The sequence below is a fragment of the Phalangium opilio genome, unplaced genomic scaffold (genome assembly GCF_054372755.1).
Source record: "Phalangium opilio isolate 3A_F unplaced genomic scaffold, DU_Popi_V2 ptg000055l_1, whole genome shotgun sequence".
In the NCBI taxonomy this organism is placed as follows: Eukaryota; Metazoa; Arthropoda; class Arachnida; order Opiliones; family Phalangiidae; genus Phalangium; species Phalangium opilio.
The window spans coordinates 3,854,736-3,877,805 of NW_028324174.1; positions in this window are offsets into that span (position 1 = coordinate 3,854,736).

Genomic DNA, 23,070 nt, shown 5'->3' on the forward strand with positions numbered 1-23,070 from the left:
TCAAGTTGAAGATTAACTGATCAAAATCTAATCAAGTTGAAGATTAACTGATCAAAATCTAATCAAGTTGAAGATTAACTGATCAAAATCTAATCAAGTTGAAGATTAACTGATCAAAATCTAATCAAGTTGAAGATTAACTGATCAAAATCTAATCAAGTTGAAGATTAACTGATCAAAATCTAATCAAGTTGAAGATTAACTGATCAAAATCTAATCAAGTTGAAGATTAACTGATCAAAATCTAATCAAGTTGAAGATTAACTGATCAAAATCTAATCAAGTTGAAGATTAACTGATCAAAATCTAATCAAGTTGAAGATTAACTGATCAAAATCTAATCAAGTTGAAGATTAACTCATCAAAATCTAATCAAGTTGAAGATTAACTCATCAAAATCTAATCAAGTTGAAGATTAATTGATAACAGTCAAATCAAGTTGAAGATTAATTGATAACAGTCAAATCAAGTTGAAGATTAATTGATAACAGTCAAATCAAGTTGAAGATTAACTGATCAAAATCTAATCAAGTTGAAGATTAACTGATCAAAATCTAATCAAGTTGAAGATTAACTGATCAAAATCTAATCAAGTTGAAGATTAACTGATCAAAATCTAATCAAGTTGAAGATTAACTGATCAAAATCTAATCAAGTTGAAGATTAACTGATCAAAATCTAATCAAGTTGAAGATTAACTGATCAAAATCTAATCAAGTTTAAGATTAACTGATCAAAATCTAATCAAGTTGAAGATTAACTGATCAAAATCTAATCAAGTTGAAGATTAACTGATCAAAATCTAATCAAGTTGAAGATTAACTGATCAAAATCTAATCAAGTTGAAGATTAACTGATCAAAATCTAATCAAGTTGAAGATTAACTGATCAAAATCTAATCAAGTTGAAGATTAACTGATCAAAATCTAATCAAGTTGAAGATTAACTGATCAAAATCTAATCAAGTTGAAGATTAACTCATCAAAATCTAATCAAGTTGAAGATTAACTCATCAAAATCTAATCAAGTTGAAGATTAACTCATCAAAATCTAATCAAGTTGAAGATTAACTCATCAAAATCTAATCAAGTTGAAGATTAACTCATCAAAATCTAATCAAGTTGAAGATTAACTCATCAAAATCTAATCAAGTTGAAGATTAACTGATCAAAATCTAATCAAGTTGAAGATTAACTCATCAAAATCTAATCAAGTTGAAGATTAACTGATCAAAATCTAATCAAGTTGAAGATTAACTGATCAAAATCTAATCAAGTTGAAGATTAACTGATCAAAATCTAATCAAGTTGAAGATTAACTGATCAAAATCTAATCAAGTTGAAGATTAACTGATCAAAATCTAATCAAGTTGAAGATTAACTGATCAAAATCTAATCAAGTTGAAGATTAACTGATCAAAATCTAATCAAGTTGAAGATTAACTGATCAAAATCTAATCAAGTTGAAGATTAACTGATCAAAATCTAATCAAGTTGAAGATTAACTGATCAAAATCTAATCAAGTTGAAGATTAACTGATCAAAATCTAATCAAGTTGAAGATTAACTCATCAAAATCTAATCAAGTTGAAGATTAACTCATCAAAATCTAATCAAGTTGAAGATTAACTCATCAAAATCTAATCAAGTTGAAGATTAATTGATAACAGTCAAATCAAGTTGAAGATTAACTGATAACAGTCAAATCAAGTTGAAGATTAATTGATAACAGTCAAATCAAGTTGAAGATTAACTGATCAAAATCTAATCAAGTTGAAGATTAACTGATCAAAATCTAATCAAGTTGAAGATTAACTGATCAAAATCTAATCAAGTTTAAGATTAACTGATCAAAATCTAATCAAGTTGAAGATTAACTGATCAAAATCTAATCAAGTTTAAGATTAACTGATCAAAATCTAATCAAGTTGAAGATTAACTGATCAAAATCTAATCAAGTTGAAGATTAACTGATCAAAATCTAATCAAGTTGAAGATTAACTGATCAAAATCTAATCAAGTTGAAGATTAACTGATCAAAATCTAATCAAGTTGAAGATTAACTGATCAAAATCTAATCAAGTTGAAGATTAACTGATCAAAATCTAATCAAGTTGAAGATTAACTGATCAAAATCTAATCAAGTTGAAGATTAACTCATCAAAATCTAATCAAGTTGAAGATTAACTCATCAAAATCTAATCAAGTTGAAGATTAACTCATCAAAATCTAATCAAGTTGAAGATTAACTCATCAAAATCTAATCAAGTTGAAGATTAACTCATCAAAATCTAATCAAGTTGAAGATTAACTGATCAAAATCTAATCAAGTTGAAGATTAACTGATCAAAATCTAATCAAGTTGAAGATTAACTGATCAAAATCTAATCAAGTTGAAGATTAACTGATCAAAATCTAATCAAGTTGAAGATTAACTGATCAAAATCTAATCAAGTTGAAGATTAACTGATCAAAATCTAATCAAGTTGAAGATTAACTGATCAAAATCTAATCAAGTTGAAGATTAACTGATCAAAATCTAATCAAGTTGAAGATTAACTGATCAAAATCTAATCAAGTTGAAGATTAACTGATCAAAATCTAATCAAGTTGAAGTTTAACTCATCAAAATCTAATCAAGTTGAAGATTAACTCATCAAAATCTAATCAAGTTGAAGATTAACTCATCAAAATCTAATCAAGTTGAAGATTAACTCATCAAAATCTAATCAAGTTGAAGATTAACTCATCAAAATCTAATCAAGTTGAAGATTAACTCATCAAAATCTAATCAAGTTGAAGATTAACTCATCAAAATCTAATCAAGTTGAAGATTAACTCATCAAAATCTAATCAAGTTGAAGATTAACTCATCAAAATCTAATCAAGTTGAAGATTAACTCATCAAAATCTAATCAAGTTGAAGATTAACTCATCAAAATCTAATCAAGTTGAAGACTAACTGATCAAAATCTAATCAAGTTGAAGATTAACTCATCAAAATCTAATCAAGTTGAAGATTAACTGATCAAAATCTAATCAAGTTGAAGATTAACTGATCAAAATCTAATCAAGTTGAAGATTAACTCATCAAAATCTAATCAAGTTGAAGATTAACTGATCAAAATCTAATCAAGTTGAAGATTAACTCATCAAAATCTAATCAAGTTGAAGATTAACTCATCAAAATCTAATCAAGTTGAAGATTAATTGATAACAGTCAAATCAAGTTGAAGATTAATTGATAACAGTCAAATCAAGTTGAAGATTAATTGATAACAGTCAAATCAAGTTGAAGATTAATTGATAACAGTCAAGTCAAGTTGAAGATTAATTGAAAACAGTCAAATCAAGTTAAAGATTAATTGATAACAGTCAAATCAAGTTAAAGATCAACTGATCAAAATCTAATCAAGTTGAAGATTAACTGATCAAAATCTAATCAAGTTGAAGATTAACTGATCAAAATCTAATCAAGTTGAAGATTAACTGATCAAAATCTAATCAAGTTGAAGATTAACTGATCAAAATCTAATCAAGTTGAAGATTAACTGATCAAAATCTAATCAAGTTGAAGATTAACTGATCAAAATCTAATCAAGTTGAAGATTAACTGATCAAAATCTAATCAAGTTGAAGATTAACTGATCAAAATCTAATCAAGTTGAAGATTAACTGATCAAAATCTAATCAAGTTGAAGATTAACTGATCAAAATCTAATCAAGTTGAAGATTAACTGATCAAAATCTAATCAAGTTGAAGATTAACTCATCAAAATCTAATCAAGTTGAAGATTAACTGATCAAAATCTAATCAAGTTGAAGATTAACTCATCAAAATCTAATCAAGTTGAAGATTAACTCATCAAAATCTAATCAAGTTGAAGATTAATTGATAACAGTCAAATCAAGTTGAAGATTAATTGATAACAGTCAAATCAAGTTGAAGATTAATTGATAACAGTCAAATCAAGTTGAAGATTAACTGATCAAAATCTAATCAAGTTGAAGATTAACTGATCAAAATCTAATCAAGTTGAAGATTAACTGATCAAAATCTAATCAAGTTGAAGATTAACTGATCAAAATCTAATCAAGTTGAAGATTAACTGATCAAAATCTAATCAAGTTGAAGATTAACTGATCAAAATCTAATCAAGTTGAAGATTAACTGATCAAAATCTAATCAAGTTTAAGATTAACTGATCAAAATCTAATCAAGTTGAAGATTAACTGATCAAAATCTAATCAAGTTGAAGATTAACTGATCAAAATCTAATAAAGTTGAAGATTAACTGATCAAAATCTAATCAAGTTGAAGATTAACTGATCAAAATCTAATCAAGTTGAAGATTAACTGATCAAAATCTAATCAAGTTGAAGATTAACTGATCAAAATCTAATCAAGTTGAAGATTAACTGATCAAAATCTAATCAAGTTGAAGATTAACTCATCAAAATCTAATCAAGTTGAAGATTAACTCATCAAAATCTAATCAAGTTGAAGATTAACTCATCAAAATCTAATCAAGTTGAAGATTAACTCATCAAAATCTAATCAAGTTGAAGATTAACTCATCAAAATCTAATCAAGTTGAAGATTAACTCATCAAAATCTAATCAAGTTGAAGATTAACTCATCAAAATCTAATCAAGTTGAAGATTAACTCATCAAAATCTAATCAAGTTGAAGATTAACTGATCAAAATCTAATCAAGTTGAAGATTAACTGATCAAAATCTAATCAAGTTGAAGATTAACTGATCAAAATCTAATCAAGTTGAAGATTAACTGATCAAAATCTAATCAAGTTGAAGATTAACTGATCAAAATCTAATCAAGTTGAAGATTAACTGATCAAAATCTAATCAAGTTGAAGATTAACTGATCAAAATCTAATCAAGTTGAAGTTTAACTCATCAAAATGTAATCAAGTTGAAGATTAACTCATCAAAATCTAATCAAGTTGAAGATTAACTCATCAAAATCTAATCAAGTTGAAGATTAACTGATCAAAATCTAATCAAGTTGAAGATTAACTGATCAAAATCTAATCAAGTTGAAGATTAACTGATCAAAATCTAATCAAGTTGAAGATTAACTGATCAAAATCTAATCAAGTTGAAGATTAACTGATCAAAATCTAATCAAGTTGAAGATTAACTGATCAAAATCTAATCAAGTTGAAGTTTAACTCATCAAAATCTAATCAAGTTTAAGATTAACTCATCAAAATCTAATCAAGTTGAAGATTAACTCATCAAAATCTAATCAAGTTGAAGATTAACTCATCAAAATCTAATCAAGTTGAAGATTAACTCATCAAAATCTAATCAAGTTGAAGATTAACTCATCAAAATCTAATCAAGTTGAAGATTAACTCATCAAAATCTAATCAAGTTGAAGATTAACTCATCAAAATCTAATCAAGTTGAAGATTAACTCATCAAAATCTAATCAAGTTGAAGATTAACTCATCAAAATCTAATCAAGTTGAAGATTAACTCATCAAAATCTAATCAAGTTGAAGATTAACTGATCAAAATCTAATCAAGTTGAAGATTAACTGATCAAAATCTAATCAAGTTGAAGATTAACTGATCAAAATCTAATCAAGTTGAAGATTAACTGATCAAAATCTAATCAAGTTGAAGATTAACTGATCAAAATCTAATCAAGTTGAAGATTAACTGATCAAAATCTAATCAAGTTGAAGATTAACTGATCAAAATCTAATCAAGTTGAAGTTTAACTCATCAAAATCTAATCAAGTTGAAGATTAACTCATCAAAATCTAATCAAGTTGAAGATTAACTCATCAAAATCTAATCAAGTTGAAGATTAACTCATCAAAATCTAATCAAGTTGAAGATTAACTCATCAAAATCTAATCAAGTTGAAGATTAACTCATCAAAATCTAATCAAGTTGAAGATTAACTCATCAAAATCTAATCAAGTTGAAGATTAACTCATCAAAATCTAATCAAGTTGAAGATTAACTCATCAAAATCTAATCAAGTTGAAGACTAACTCATCAAAATCTAATCAAGTTGAAGATTAACTCATCAAAATCTAATCAAGTTGAAGACTAACTGATCAAAATCTACTCAAGTTGAAGATTAACTCATCAAAATCTAATCAAGTTGAAGATTAACTCATCAAAATCTAATCAAGTTGAAGATTAACTGATCAAAATCTAATCAAGTTGAAGATTAACTGATCAAAATCTAATCAAGTTGAAGATTAACTGATCAAAATCTAATCAAGTTGAAGATTAACTCATCAAAATCTAATCAAGTTGAAGATTAATTGATAACAGTCAAATCAAGTTGAAGATTAATTGATAACAGTCAAATCAAGTTGAAGATTAATTGATAACAGTAAAATGAAGTTGAAGATTAATTGATAACAGTCAAATCAAGTTGAAGATTAATTGAAAACAGTCAAATAAAGTTAAAGATTAATTGATAACAGTCAAATCAAGTTAAAGATCAACTGATCAAAATCTAATCAAGTTGAAGATTAACTGATCAAAATCTAATCAAGTTGAAGATTAACTGATCAAAATCTAATCAAGTTGAAGATTAACTAATCAAAATCTAATCAAGTTGAAGATTAACTGATCAAAATCTAATCAAGTTGAAGATTAACTGATCAAAATCTAATCAAGTTGAAGATTAACTGATCAAAATCTAATCAAGTTGAAGATTAACTGATCAAAATCTAATCAAGTTTAAGATTAACTGATCAAAATCTAATCAAGTTGAAGATTAACTGATCAAAATCTAATCAAGTTGAAGATTAACTGATCAAAATCTAATCAAGTTGAAGATTAACTGATCAAAATCTAATCAAGTTGAAGATTAACTGATCAAAATCTAATCAAGTTGAAGATTAACTGATCAAAATCTAATCAAGTTGAAGATTAACTGATCAAAATCTAATCAAGTTGAAGATTAACTCATCAAAATCTAATCAAGTTGAAGATTAACTCATCAAAATCTAATCAAGTTGAAGATTAACTCATCAAAATCTAATCAAGTTGAAGATTAACTCATCAAAATCTAATCAAGTTGAAGATTAACTGATCAAAATCTAATCAAGTTGAAGATTAACTGATCAAAATCTAATCAAGTTGAAGATTAACTGATCAAAATCTAATCAAGTTGAAGATTAACTGATCAAAATCTAATCAAGTTGAAGATTAACTGATCAAAATCTAATCAAGTTGAAGATTAACTGATCAAAATCTAATCAAGTTGAAGTTTAACTCATCAAAATGTAATCAAGTTGAAGATTAACTCATCAAAATCTAATCAAGTTGAAGATTAACTCATCAAAATCTAATCAAGTTGAAGATTAACTCATCAAAATCTAATCAAGTTGAAGATTAACTCATCAAAATCTAATCAAGTTGAAGATTAACTCATCAAAATCTAATCAAGTTGAAGATTAACTCATCAAAATCTAATCAAGTTGAAGATTAACTCATCAAAATCTAATCAAGTTGAAGATTAACTCATCAAAATCTAATCAAGTTGAAGATTAACTCATCAAAATCTAATCAAGTTGAAGATTAACTCATCAAAATCTAATCAAGTTGAAGATTAACTGATCAAAATCTAATCAAGTTGAAGATTAACTGATCAAAATCTAATCAAGTTGAAGATTAACTGATCAAAATCTAATCAAGTTGAAGATTAACTGATCAAAATCTAATCAAGTTGAAGATTAACTGATCAAAATCTAATCAAGTTGAAGATTAACTGATCAAAATCTAATCAAGTTGAAGATTAACTGATCAAAATCTAATCAAGTTGAAGATTAACTGATCAAAATCTAATCAAGTTGAAGTTTAACTCATCAAAATCTAATCAAGTTGAAGATTAACTCATCAAAATCTAATCAAGTTGAAGATTAACTCATCAAAATCTAATCAAGTTGAAGATTAACTCATCAAAATCTAATCAAGTTGAAGATTAACTCATCAAAATCTAATCAAGTTGAAGATTAACTCATCAAAATCTAATCAAGTTGAAGATTAACTCATCAAAATCTAATCAAGTTGAAGATTAACTCATCAAAATCTAATCAAGTTGAAGATTAACTCATCAAAATCTAATCAAGTTGAAGATTAACTCATCAAAATCTAATCAAGTTGAAGATTAACTCATCAAAATCTAATCAAGTTGAAGACTAACTGATCAAAATCTAATCAAGTTGAAGATTAACTCATCAAAATCTAATCAAGTTGAAGATTAACTCATCAAAATCTAATCAAGTTGAAGATTAACTGATCAAAATCTAATCAAGTTGAAGATTAACTGATCAAAATCTAATCAAGTTGAAGATTAACTGATCAAAATCTAATCAAGTTGAAGATTAACTCATCAAAATCTAATCAAGTTGAAGATTAATTGATAACAGTCAAATCAAGTTGAAGATTAATTGATAACAGTCAAATCAAGTTGAAGATTAATTGATAACAGTAAAATGAAGTTGAAGATTAATTGATAACAGTCAAATCAAGTTGAAGATTAATTGAAAACAGTCAAATAAAGTTAAAGATTAATTGATAACAGTCAAATCAAGTTAAAGATCAACTGATCAAAATCTAATCAAGTTGAAGATTAACTGATCAAAATCTAATCAAGTTGAAGATTAACTGATCAAAATCTAATCAAGTTGAAGATTAACTGATCAAAATCTAATCAAGTTGAAGATTAACTGATCAAAATCTAATCAAGTTGAAGATTAACTGATCAAAATCTAATCAAGTTGAAGATTAACTGATCAAAATCTAATCAAGTTGAAGATTAACTGATCAAAATCTAATCAAGTTGAAGATTAACTGATCAAAATCTAATCAAGTTGAAGATTAACTGATCAAAATCTAATCAAGTTGAAGATTAACTGATCAAAATCTAATCAAGTTGAAGATTAACTGATCAAAATCTAATCAAGTTGAAGATTAACTGATCAAAATCTAATCAAGTTGAAGATTAACTGGTCAAAATCTAATCAAGTTGAAGATTAACTCATCAAAATCTAATCAAGTTGAAGATTAACTCATCAAAATCTAATCAAGTTGAAGATTAATTGATAACAGTCAAATCAAGTTGAAGATTAATTGATAACAGTCAAATCAAGTTGAAGATTAATTGATAACAGTCAAATCAAGTTGAAGATTAACTGATCAAAATCTAATCAAGTTGAAGATTAACTGATCAAAATCTAATCAAGTTGAAGATTAACTGATCAAAATCTAATCAAGTTGAAGATTAACTGATCAAAATCTAATCAAGTTGAAGATTAACTGATCAAAATCTAATCAAGTTGAAGATTAACTGATCAAAATCTAATCAAGTTGAAGATTAACTGATCAAAATCTAATCAAGTTGAAGATTAACTGATCAAAATCTAATCAAGTTGAAGATTAACTGATCAAAATCTAATCAAGTTTAAGATTAACTGATCAAAATCTAATCAAGTTGAAGATTAACTGATCAAAATCTAATCAAGTTGAAGATTAACTGATCAAAATCTAATCAAGTTGAAGATTAACTGATCAAAATCTAATCAAGTTGAAGATTAACTGATCAAAATCTAATCAAGTTGAAGATTAACTGATCAAAATCTAATCAAGTTGAAGATTAACTGATCAAAATCTAATCAAGTTGAAGATTAACTGATCAAAATCTAATCAAGTTGAAGATTAACTCATCAAAATCTAATCAAGTTGAAGATTAACTCATCAAAATCTAATCAAGTTGAAGATTAACTGATCAAAATCTAATCAAGTTGAAGATTAACTGATCAAAATCTAATCAAGTTGAAGATTAACTCATCAAAATCTAATCAAGTTGAAGATTAACTCATCAAAATCTAATCAAGTTGAAGATTAACTGATCAAAATCTAATCAAGTTGAAGATTAACTCATCAAAATCTAATCAAGTTGAAGATTAACTGATCAAAATCTAATCAAGTTGAAGATTAACTGATCAAAATCTAATCAAGTTGAAGATTAACTGATCAAAATCTAATCAAGTTGAAGATTAACTGATCAAAATCTAATCAAGTTGAAGATTAACTGATCAAAATCTAATCAAGTTGAAGATTAACTGATCAAAATCTAATCAAGTTGAAGATTAACTGATCAAAATCTAATCAAGTTGAAGATTAACTGATCAAAATCTAATCAAGTTGAAGATTAACTGATCAAAATCTAATCAAGTTGAAGATTAACTGATCAAAATCTAATCAAGTTGAAGATTAACTGATCAAAATCTAATCAAGTTGAAGATTAACTCATCAAAATCTAATCAAGTTGAAGATTAACTCATCAAAATCTAATCAAGTTGAAGATTAATTGATAACAGTCAAATCAAGTTGAAGATTAATTGATAACAGTCAAATCAAGTTGAAGATTAATTGATAACAGTCAAATCAAGTTGAAGATTAACTGATCAAAATCTAATCAAGTTGAAGATTAACTGATCAAAATCTAATCAAGTTTAAGATTAACTGATCAAAATCTAATCAAGTTGAAGATTAACTGATCAAAATCTAATCAAGTTGAAGATTAACTGATCAAAATCTAATCAAGTTGAAGATTAACTGATCAAAATCTAATCAAGTTGAAAATTAACTGATCAAAATCTAATCAAGTTGAAGATTAACTGATCAAAATCTAATCAAGTTGAAGATTAACTGATCAAAATCTAATCAAGTTGAAGATTAACTGATCAAAATCTAATCAAGTTGAAGATTAACTCATCAAAATCTAATCAAGTTGAAGATTAACTCATCAAAATCTAATCAAGTTGAAGATTAACTGATCAAAATCTAACCAAGTTGAAGATTAACTGATCAAAATCTAATCAAGTTGAAGATTAACTCATCAAAATCTAATCAAGTTGAAGATTAACTCATCAAAATCTAATCAAGTTGAAGATTAACTGATCAAAATCTAATCAAGTTGAAGATTAACTCATCAAAATCTAATCAAGTTGAAGATTAACTGATCAAAATCTAATCAAGTTGAAGATTAACTGATCAAAATCTAATCAAGTTGAAGATTAACTGATCAAAATCTAATCAAGTTGAAGATTAACTGATCAAAATCTAATCAAGTTGAAGATTAACTGATCAAAATCTAATCAAGTTGAAGATTAACTGATCAAAATCTAATCAAGTTGAAGATTAACTGATCAAAATCTAATCAAGTTGAAGATTAACTGATCAAAATCTAATCAAGTTGAAGATTAACTGATCAAAATCTAATCAAGTTGAAGATTAACTGATCAAAATCTAATCAAGTTGAAGATTAACTGATCAAAATCTAATCAAGTTGAAGATTAACTCATCAAAATCTAATCAAGTTGAAGATTAACTCATCAAAATCTAATCAAGTTGAAGATTAATTGATAACAGTCAAATCAAGTTGAAGATTAATTGATAACAGTCAAATCAAGTTGAAGATTAATTGATAACAGTCAAATCAAGTTGAAGATTAACTGATCAAAATCTAATCAAGTTGAAGATTAACTGATCAAAATCTAATCAAGTTGAAGATTAACTGATCAAAATCTAATCAAGTTAAAGATCAACTGATCAAAATCTAATCAAGTTGAAGATTAACTGATCAAAATCTAATCAAGTTGAAGATTAACTGATCAAAATCTAATCAAGTTGAAGATTAACTGATCAAAATCTAATCAAGTTGAAGATTAACTGATCAAAATCTAATCAAGTTGAAGATTAACTGATCAAAATCTAATCAAGTTGAAGATTAACTGATCAAAATCTAATCAAGTTGAAGATTAACTGATCAAAATCTAATCAAGTTGAAGATTAACTGATCAAAATCTAATCAAGTTGAAGATTAACTGATCAAAATCTAATCAAGTTGAAGATTAACTGATCAAAATCTAATCAAGTTGAAGATTAACTGATCAAAATCTAATCAAGTTGAAGATTAACTGATCAAAATCTAATCAAGTTGAAGATTAACTGATCAAAATCTAATCAAGTTGAAGATTAACTCATCAAAATCTAATCAAGTTGAAGATTAACTCATCAAAATCTAATCAAGTTGAAGATTAATTGATAACAGTCAAATCAAGTTGAAGGTTAATTGATAACAGTCAAATCAAGTTGAAGATTAATTGATAACAGTCAAATCAAGTTGAAGATTAACTGATCAAAATCTAATCAAGTTGAAGATTAACTGATCAAAATCTAATCAAGTTGAAGATTAACTGATCAAAATCTAATCAAGTTGAAGATTAACTGATCAAAATCTAATCAAGTTGAAGATTAACTGATCAAAATCTAATCAAGTTGAAGATTAACTGATCAAAATCTAATCAAGTTGAAGATTAACTCATCAAAATCTAATCAAGTTGAAGATTAACTCATCAAAATCTAATCAAGTTGAAGATTAATTGATAACAGTCAAATCAAGTTGAAGATTAATTGATAACAGTCAAATCAAGTTGAAGATTAATTGATAACAGTCAAATCAAGTTGAAGATTAACTGATCAAAATCTAATCAAGTTGAAGATTAACTGATCAAAATCTAATCAAGTTGAAGATTAACTGATCAAAATCTAATCAAGTTGAAGATTAACTGATCAAAATCTAATCAAGTTGAAGATTAACTGATCAAAATCTAATCAAGTTGAAGATTAACTGATCAAAATCTAATCAAGTTGAAGATTAACTGATCAAAATCTAATCAAGTTTAAGATTAACTGATCAAAATCTAATCAAGTTGAAGATTAACTGATCAAAATCTAATCAAGTTGAAGATTAACTGATCAAAATCTAATCAAGTTGAAGATTAACTGATCAAAATCTAATCAAGTTGAAGATTAACTGATCAAAATCTAATCAAGTTGAAGATTAACTGATCAAAATCTAATCAAGTTGAAGATTAACTGATCAAAATCTAATCAAGTTGAAGATTAACTGATCAAAATCTAATCAAGTTGAAGATTAACTGATCAAAATCTAATCAAGTTGAAGATTAACTGATCAAAATCTAATCAAGTTTAAGATTAACTGATCAAAATCTAATCAAGTTGAAGATTAACTGATCAAAATCTAATCAAGTTGAAGATTAACTGATCAAAATCTAATCAAGTTGAAGATTAACTCATCAAAATCTAATCAAGTTGAAGATTAACTGATCAAAATCTAATCAAGTTGAAGATTAACTGATCAAAATCTAATCAAGTTGAAGATTAACTGATCAAAATCTAATCAAGTTGAAGATTAACTGATCAAAATCTAATCAAGTTGAAGATTAACTCATCAAAATCTAATCAAGTTGAAGATTAACTCATCAAAATCTAATCAAGTTGAAGATTAACTGATCAAAATCTAATCAAGTTGAAGATTAACTGATCAAAATCTAATCAAGTTGAAGATTAACTCATCAAAATCTAATCAAGTTGAAGATTAACTCATCAAAATCTAATCAAGTTGAAGATTAACTGATCAAAATCTAATCAAGTTGAAGATTAACTCATCAAAATCTAATCAAGTTGAAGATTAACTGATCAAAATCTAATCAAGTTGAAGATTAACTGATCAAAATCTAATCAAGTTGAAGATTAACTGATCAAAATCTAATCAAGTTGAAGATTAACTGATCAAAATCTAATCAAGTTGAAGATTAACTGATCAAAATCTAATCAAGTTGAAGATTAACTGATCAAAATCTAATCAAGTTGAAGATTAACTGATCAAAATCTAATCAAGTTGAAGATTAACTGATCAAAATCTAATCAAGTTGAAGATTAACTGATCAAAATCTAATCAAGTTGAAGATTAACTGATCAAAATCTAATCAAGTTGAAGATTAACTGATCAAAATCTAATCAAGTTGAAGATTAACTCATCAAAATCTAATCAAGTTGAAGATTAACTCATCAAAATCTAATCAAGTTGAAGATTAATTGATAACAGTCAAATCAAGTTGAAGATTAATTGATAACAGTCAAATCAAGTTGAAGATTAATTGATAACAGTCAAATCAAGTTGAAGATTAACTGATCAAAATCTAATCAAGTTGAAGATTAACTGATCAAAATCTAATCAAGTTTAAGATTAACTGATCAAAATCTAATCAAGTTGAAGATTAACTGATCAAAATCTAATCAAGTTGAAGATTAACTGATCAAAATCTAATCAAGTTGAAGATTAACTGATCAAAATCTAATCAAGTTGAAAATTAACTGATCAAAATCTAATCAAGTTGAAGATTAACTGATCAAAATCTAATCAAGTTGAAGATTAACTGATCAAAATCTAATCAAGTTGAAGATTAACTGATCAAAATCTAATCAAGTTGAAGATTAACTCATCAAAATCTAATCAAGTTGAAGATTAACTCATCAAAATCTAATCAAGTTGAAGATTAACTGATCAAAATCTAATCAAGTTGAAGATTAACTGATCAAAATCTAATCAAGTTGAAGATTAACTCATCAAAATCTAATCAAGTTGAAGATTAACTCATCAAAATCTAATCAAGTTGAAGATTAACTGATCAAAATCTAATCAAGTTGAAGATTAACTCATCAAAATCTAATCAAGTTGAAGATTAACTGATCAAAATCTAATCAAGTTGAAGATTAACTGATCAAAATCTAATCAAGTTGAAGATTAACTGATCAAAATCTAATCAAGTTGAAGATTAACTGATCAAAATCTAATCAAGTTGAAGATTAACTGATCAAAATCTAATCAAGTTGAAGATTAACTGATCAAAATCTAATCAAGTTGAAGATTAACGGATCAAAATCTAATCAAGTTGAAGATTAACTGATCAAAATCTAATCAAGTTGAAGATTAACTGATCAAAATCTAATCAAGTTGAAGATTAACTGATCAAAATCTAATCAAGTTGAAGATTAACTGATCAAAATCTAATCAAGTTGAAGATTAACTCATCAAAATCTAATCAAGTTGAAGATTAACTCATCAAAATCTAATCAAGTTGAAGATTAATTGATAACAGTCAAATCAAGTTGAAGATTAATTGATAACAGTCAAATCAAGTTGAAGATTAATTGATAACAGTCAAATCAAGTTGAAGATTAACTGATCAAAATCTAATCAAGTTGAAGATTAACTGATCAAAATCTAATCAAGTTGAAGATTAACTGATCAAAATCTAATCAAGTTAAAGATCAACTGATCAAAATCTAATCAAGTTGAAGATTAACTGATCAAAATCTAATCAAGTTGAAGATTAACTGATCAAAATCTAATCAAGTTGAAGATTAACTGATCAAAATCTAATCAAGTTTAAGATTAACTGATCAAAATCTAATCAAGTTGAAGATTAACTGATCAAAATCTAATCAAGTTGAAGATTAACTCATCAAAATCTAATCAAGTTGAAGATTAACTCATCAAAATCTAATCAAGTTGAAGATTAACTGATCAAAATCTAATCAAGTTGAAGATTAACTGATCAAAATCTAATCAAGTTGAAGATTAACTGATCAAAATCTAATCAAGTTGAAGATTAACTGATCAAAATCTAATCAAGTTGAAGATTAACTGATCAAAATCTAATCAAGTTGAAGTTTAACTCATCAAAATCTAATCAAGTTGAAGACTAACTGATCAAAATCTAATCAAGTTGAAGATTAACTGATCAAAATCTAATCAAGTTGAAGATTAACTGATCAAAATCTAATCAAGTTGAAGATTAACTGATCAAAATCTAATCAAGTTGAAGATTAACTCATCAAAATCTAATCAAGTTGAAGATTAACTCATCAAAATCTAATCAAGTTGAAGATTAACTGATCAAAATCTAATCAAGTTGAAGATTAACTGATCAAAATCTAATCAAGTTGAAGATTAACTGATCAAAATCTAATCAAGTTGAAGTTTAACTCATCAAAATCTAATCAAGTTGAAGATTAACTCATCAAAATCTAATCAAGTTGAAGATTAACTCATCAAAATCTAATCAAGTTGAAGATTAACTGATCAAAATCTAATCAAGTTGAAGATTAACTGATCAAAATCTAATCAAGTTGAAGATTAACTGATCAAAATCTAATCAAGTTGAAGATTAACTGATCAAAATCTAATCAAGTTGAAGATTAACTCATCAAAATCTAATCAAGTTGAAGATTAACTCATCAAAATCTAATCAAGTTGAAGATTAACTCATCAAAATCTAATCAAGTTGAAGATTAACTCATCAAAATCTAATCAAGTTGAAGATTAACTCATCAAAATCTAATCAAGTTGAAGATTAACTCATCAAAATCTAATCAAGTTGAAGATTAACTCATCAAAATCTAATCAAGTTGAAGATTAACTCATCAAAATCTAATCAAGTTGAAGACTAACTGATCAAAATCTAATCAAGTTGAAGATTAACTCATCAAAATCTAATCAAGTTGAAGATTAACTGATCAAAATCTAATCAAGTTGAAGATTAACTGATCAAAATCTAATCAAGTTGAAGATTAACTGATCAAAATCTAATCAAGTTGAAGATTAACTGATCAAAATCTAATCAAGTTGAAGATTAACTCATCAAAATCTAATCAAGTTGAAGATTAACTCATCAAAATCTAATCAAGTTGAAGATTAATTGATAACAGTCAAATCAAGTTGAAGATTAATTGATAACAGTCAAATCAAGTTGAAGATTAATTGATAACAGTCAAATCAAGTTGAAGATTAATTGATAACAGTCAAATCAAGTTGAAGATTAATTGAAAACAGTCAAATCAAGTTAAAGATTAATTGATAACAGTCAAATCAAGTTAAAGATCAACTGATCAAAATCTAATCAAGTTGAAGATTAACTGATCAAAATCTAATCAAGTTGAAGATTAACTGATCAAAATCTAATCAAGTTGAAGATTAACTGATCAAAATCTAATCAAGTTGAAGATTAACTGATCAAAATCTAATCAAGTTGAAGATTAACTGATCAAAATCTAATCAAGTTGAAGATTAACTGATCAAAATCTAATCAAGTTGAAGATTAACTGATCAAAATCTAATCAAGTTGAAGATTAACTGATCAAAATCTAATCAAGTTGAAGATTAACTGATCAAAATCTAATCAAGTTGAAGATTAACTGATCAAAATCTAATCAAGTTGAAGATTAACTGATCAAAATCTAATCAAGTTGAAGATTAACTGATCAAAATCTAATCAAGTTGAAGATTAACTGATCAAAATCTAATCAAGTTGAAGATTAACTGATCAAAATCTAATCAAGTTGAAGAATAACTCATCAAAATCTAATCAAGTTGAAGATTAACTCATCAAAATCTAATCAAGTTGAAGATTAATTGATAACAGTCAAATCAAGTTGAAGATTAATTGATAACAGTAAAATCAAGTTGAAGATTAATTGATAACAGTCAAATCAAGTTCAAGATTAATTGATAACAGTCAAATCAAGTTGAAGATTAATTGAAAACAGTCAAATCAAGTTAAAGATTAATTGATAACAGTCAAATCAAGTTAAAGATCAACTGATCAAAATCTAATCAAGTTGAAGATTAACTGATCAAAATCTAATCAAGTTGAAGATTAACTGATCAAAATCTAATCAAGTTGAAGATTAACTGATCAAAATCTAATCAAGTTGAAGTTTAACTCATCAAAATCTAATCAAGTTGAAGATTAACTCATCAAAATCTAATCAAGTTGAAGATTAACTCATCAAAATCTAATCAAGTTGAAGATTAACTCATCAAAATCTAATCAAGTTGAAGATTAACTGATCAAAATCTAATCAAGTTGAAGATTAACTGATCAAAATCTAATCAAGTTGAAGATTAACTGATCAAAATCTAATCAAGTTGAAGATTAACTGATCAAAATCTAATCAAGTTGAAGATTAACTGATCAAAATCTAATCAAGTTGAAGTTTAACTCATCAAAATCTAATCAAGTTGAAGACTAACTGATCAAAATCTAATCAAGTTGAAGATTAACTCATCAAAATCTAATCAAGTTGAAGATTAACTGATCAAAATCTAATCAAGTTGAAGATTAACTGATCAAAATCTAATCAAGTTGAAGATTAACTGATCAAAATCTAATCAAGTTGAAGATTAACTGATCAAAATCTAATCAAGTTGAAGATTAACTCATCAAAATCTAATCAAGTTGAAGATTAACTCATCAAAATCTAATCAAGTTGAAGATTAACTGATCAAAATCTAATCAAGTTGAAGATTAACTGATCAAAATCTAATCAAGTTGAAGATTAACTGATCAAAATCTAATCAAGTTGAAGTTTAACTCATCAAAATCTAATCAAGTTGAAGATTAACTCATCAAAATCTAATCAAGTTGAAGATTAACTCATCAAAATCTAATCAAGTTGAAGATTAACTGATCAAAATCTAATCAAGTTGAAGATTAACTGATCAAAATCTAATCAAGTTGAAGATTAACTGATCAAAATCTAATCAAGTTGAAGATTAACTGATCAAAATCTAATCAAGTTGAAGATTAACTCATCAAAATCTAATCAAGTTGAAGATTAACTCATCAAAATCTAATCAAGTTGAAGATTAACTCATCAAAATCTAATCAAGTTGAAGATTAACTCATCAAAATCTAATCAAGTTGAAGATTAACTCATCAAAATCTAATCAAGTTGAAGATTAACTCATCAAAATCTAATCAAGTTGAAGATTAACTCATCAAAATCTAATCAAGTTGAAGATTAACTCATCAAAATCTAATCAAGTTGAAGACTAACTGATCAAAATCTAATCAAGTTGAAGATTAACTCATCAAAATCTAATCAAGTTGAAGATTAACTGATCAAAATCTAATCAAGTTGAAGATTAACTGATCAAAATCTAATCAAGTTGAAGATTAACTGATCAAAATCTAATCAAGTTGAAGATTAACTCATCAAAATCTAATCAAGTTGAAGATTAACTCATCAAAATCTAATCAAGTTGAAGATTAATTGATAACAGTCAAATCAAGTTGAAGATTAATTGATAACAGTCAAATCAAGTTGAAGATTAATTGATAACAGTCAAATCAAGTTGAAGATTAATTGATAACAGTCAAATCAAGTTGAAGATTAATTGAAAACAGTCAAATCAAGTTAAAGATTAATTGATAACAGTCAAATCAAGTTAAAGATCAACTGATCAAAATCTAATCAAGTTGAAGATTAACTGATCAAAATCTAATCAAGTTGAAGATTAACTGATCAAAATCTAATCAAGTTGAAGATTAACTGATCAAAATCTAATCAAGTTGAAGATTAACTGATCAAAATCTAATCAAGTTGAAGATTAACTGATCAAAATCTAATCAAGTTGAAGATTAACTGATCAAAATCTAATCAAGTTGAAGATTAACTGATCAAAATCTAATCAAGTTGAAGATTAACTGATCAAAATCTAATCAAGTTGAAGATTAACTGATCAAAATCTAATCAAGTTGAAGATTAACTGATCAAAATCTAATCAAGTTGAAGATTAACTGATCAAAATCTAATCAAGTTGAAGATTAATTGATAACAGTCAAATCAAGTTGAAGATTAATTGATAACAGTCAAATCAAGTTGAAGATTAATTGATAACAGTCAAATCAAGTTGAAGATTAATTGATAACAGTCAAATCAAGTTGAAGATTAATTGAAAACAGTCAAATCAAGTTAAAGATTAATTGATAACAGTCAAATCAAGTTAAAGATCAACTGATCAAAATCTAATCAAGTTGAAGATTAACTGATCAAAATCTAATCAAGTTGAAGATTAACTGATCAAAATCTAATCAAGTTGAAGATTAACTGATCAAAATCTAATCAAGTTGAAGTTTAACTCATCAAAATCTAATCAAGTTGAAGATTAACTCATCAAAATCTAATCAAGTTGAAGATTAACTGATCAAAATCTAATCAAGTTGAAGATTAACTGATCAAAATCTAATCAAGTTGAAGATTAACTGATCAAAATCTAATCAAGTTGAAGTTTAACTCATCAAAATCTAATCAAGTTGAAGATTAACTCATCAAAATCTAATCAAGTTGAAGATTAACTCATCAAAATCTAATCAAGTTGAAGATTAACTGATCAAAATCTAATCAAGTTGAAGATTAACTGATCAAAATCTAATCAAGTTGAAGATTAACTGATCAAAATCTAATCAAGTTGAAGATTAACTGATCAAAATCTAATCAAGTTGAAGATTAACTCATCAAAATCTAATCAAGTTGAAGATTAACTCATCAAAATCTAATCAAGTTGAAGATTAACTCATCAAAATCTAATCAAGTTGAAGATTAACTCATCAAAATCTAATCAAGTTGAAGATTAACTCATCAAAATCTAATCAAGTTGAAGATTAACTCATCAAAATCTAATCAAGTTGAAGATTAACTCATCAAAATCTAATCAAGTTGAAGATTAACTCATCAAAATCTAATCAAGTTGAAGACTAACTGATCAAAATCTAATCAAGTTGAAGATTAACTCATCAAAATCTAATCAAGTTGAAGATTAACTGATCAAAATCTAATCAAGTTGAAGATTAACTGATCAAAATCTAATCAAGTTGAAGATTAACTGATCAAAATCTAATCAAGTTGAAGATTAACTCATCAAAATCTAATCAAGTTGAAGATTAACTCATCAAAATCTAATCAAGTTGAAGATTAATTGATAACAGTCAAATCAAGTTGAAGATTAATTGATAACAGTCAAATCAAGTTGAAGATTAATTGATAACAGTCAAATCAAGTTGAAGATTAATTGATAACAGTCAAATCAAGTTGAAGATTAATTGAAAACAGTCAAATCAAGTTAAAGATTAATTGATAACAGTCAAATCAAGTTAAAGATCAACTGATCAAAATCTAATCAAGTTGAAGATTAACTGATCAAAATCTAATCAAGTTGAAGATTAACTGATCAAAATCTAATCAAGTTGAAGATTAACTGATCAAAATCTAATCAAGTTGAAGATTAACTGATCAAAATCTAATCAAGTTGAAGATTAACTGATCAAAATCTAATCAAGTTGAAGATTAACTGATCAAAATCTAATCAAGTTGAAGATTAACTGATCAAAATCTAATCAAGTTGAAGATTAACTGATCAAAATCTAATCAAGTTGAAGATTAACTGATCAAAATCTAATCAAGTTGAAGATTAACTGATCAAAATCTAATCAAGTTGAAGATTAACTGATCAAAATCTAATCAAGTTGAAGATTAATTGATAACAGTCAAATCAAGTTGAAGATTAATTGATAACAGTCAAATCAAGTTGAAGATTAATTGATAACAGTCAAATCAAGTTGAAGATTAATTGATAACAGTCAAATCAAGTTGAAGATTAATTGAAAACAGTCAAATCAAGTTAAAGATTAATTGATAACAGTCAAATCAAGTTAAAGATCAACTGATCAAAATCTAATCAAGTTGAAGATTAACTGATCAAAATCTAATCAAGTTGAAGATTAACTGATCAAAATCTAATCAAGTTGAAGATTAACTGATCAAAATCTAATCAAGTTGAAGTTTAACTCATCAAAATCTAATCAAGTTGAAGATTAACTCATCAAAATCTAATCAAGTTGAAGATTAACTCATCAAAATCTAATCAAGTTGAAGATTAACTCATCAAAATCTAATCAAGTTGAAGATTAACTGATCAAAATCTAATCAAGTTGAAGATTAACTGATCAAAATCTAATCAAGTTGAAGATTAACTGATCAAAATCTAATCAAGTTGAAGATTAACTGATCAAAATCTAATCAAGTTGAAGATTAACTGATCAAAATCTAATCAAGTTGAAGTTTAACTCATCAAAATCTAATCAAGTTGAAGACTAACTGATCAAAATCTAATCAAGTTGAAGATTAACTCATCAAAATCTAATCAAGTTGAAGATTAACTGATCAAAATCTAATCAAGTTGAAGATTAACTGATCAAAATCTAATCAAGTTGAAGATTAACTGATCAAAATCTAATCAAGTTGAAGATTAACTGATCAAAATCTAATCAAGTTGAAGATTAACTCATCAAAATCTAATCAAGTTGAAGATTAACTCATCAAAATCTAATCAAGTTGAAGATTAATTGATAACAGTCAAATCAAGTTGAAGATTAATTGATAACAGTCAAATCAAGTTGAAGATTAATTGATAACAGTCAAATCAAGTTGAAGATTAATTGATAACAGTCAAATCAAGTTGAAGATTAATTGAAAACAGTCAAATCAAGTTAAAGATTAATTGATAACAGTCAAATCAAGTTAAAGATCAACTGATCAAAATCTAATCAAGTTGAAGATTAACTGATCAAAATCTAATCAAGTTGAAGATTAACTGATCAAAATCTAATCAAGTTGAAGATTAACTGATCAAAATCTAATCAAGTTGAAGTTTAACTCATCAAAATCTAATCAAGTTGAAGATTAACTCATCAAAATCTAATCAAGTTGAAGATTAACTCATCAAAATCTAATCAAGTTGAAGATTAACTCATCAAAATCTAATCAAGTTGAAGATTAACTGATCAAAATCTAATCAAGTTGAAGATTAACTGATCAAAATCTAATCAAGTTGAAGATTAACTGATCAAAATCTAATCAAGTTGAAGATTAACTGATCAAAATCTAATCAAGTTGAAGATTAACTGATCAAAATCTAATCAAGTTGAAGTTTAACTCATCAAAATCTAATCAAGTTGAAGATTAACTCATCAAAATCTAATCAAGTTGAAGATTATCTCATCAAAATCTAATCAAGTTGAAGATTAACTCATCAAAATCTAATCAAGTTGAAGATTAACTCATCAAAATCTAATCAAGTTGAAGATTAACTCATCAAAATCTAATCAAGTTGAAGATTAACTCATCAAAATCTAATCAAGTTGAAGATTAACTCATCAAAATCTAATCAAGTTGAAGATTAACTCATCAAAATCTAATCAAGTTGAAGATTAACTCATCAAAATCTAATCAAGTTGAAGACTAACTGATCAAAATCTAATCAAGTTGAAGATTAACTCATCAAAATCTAATCAAGT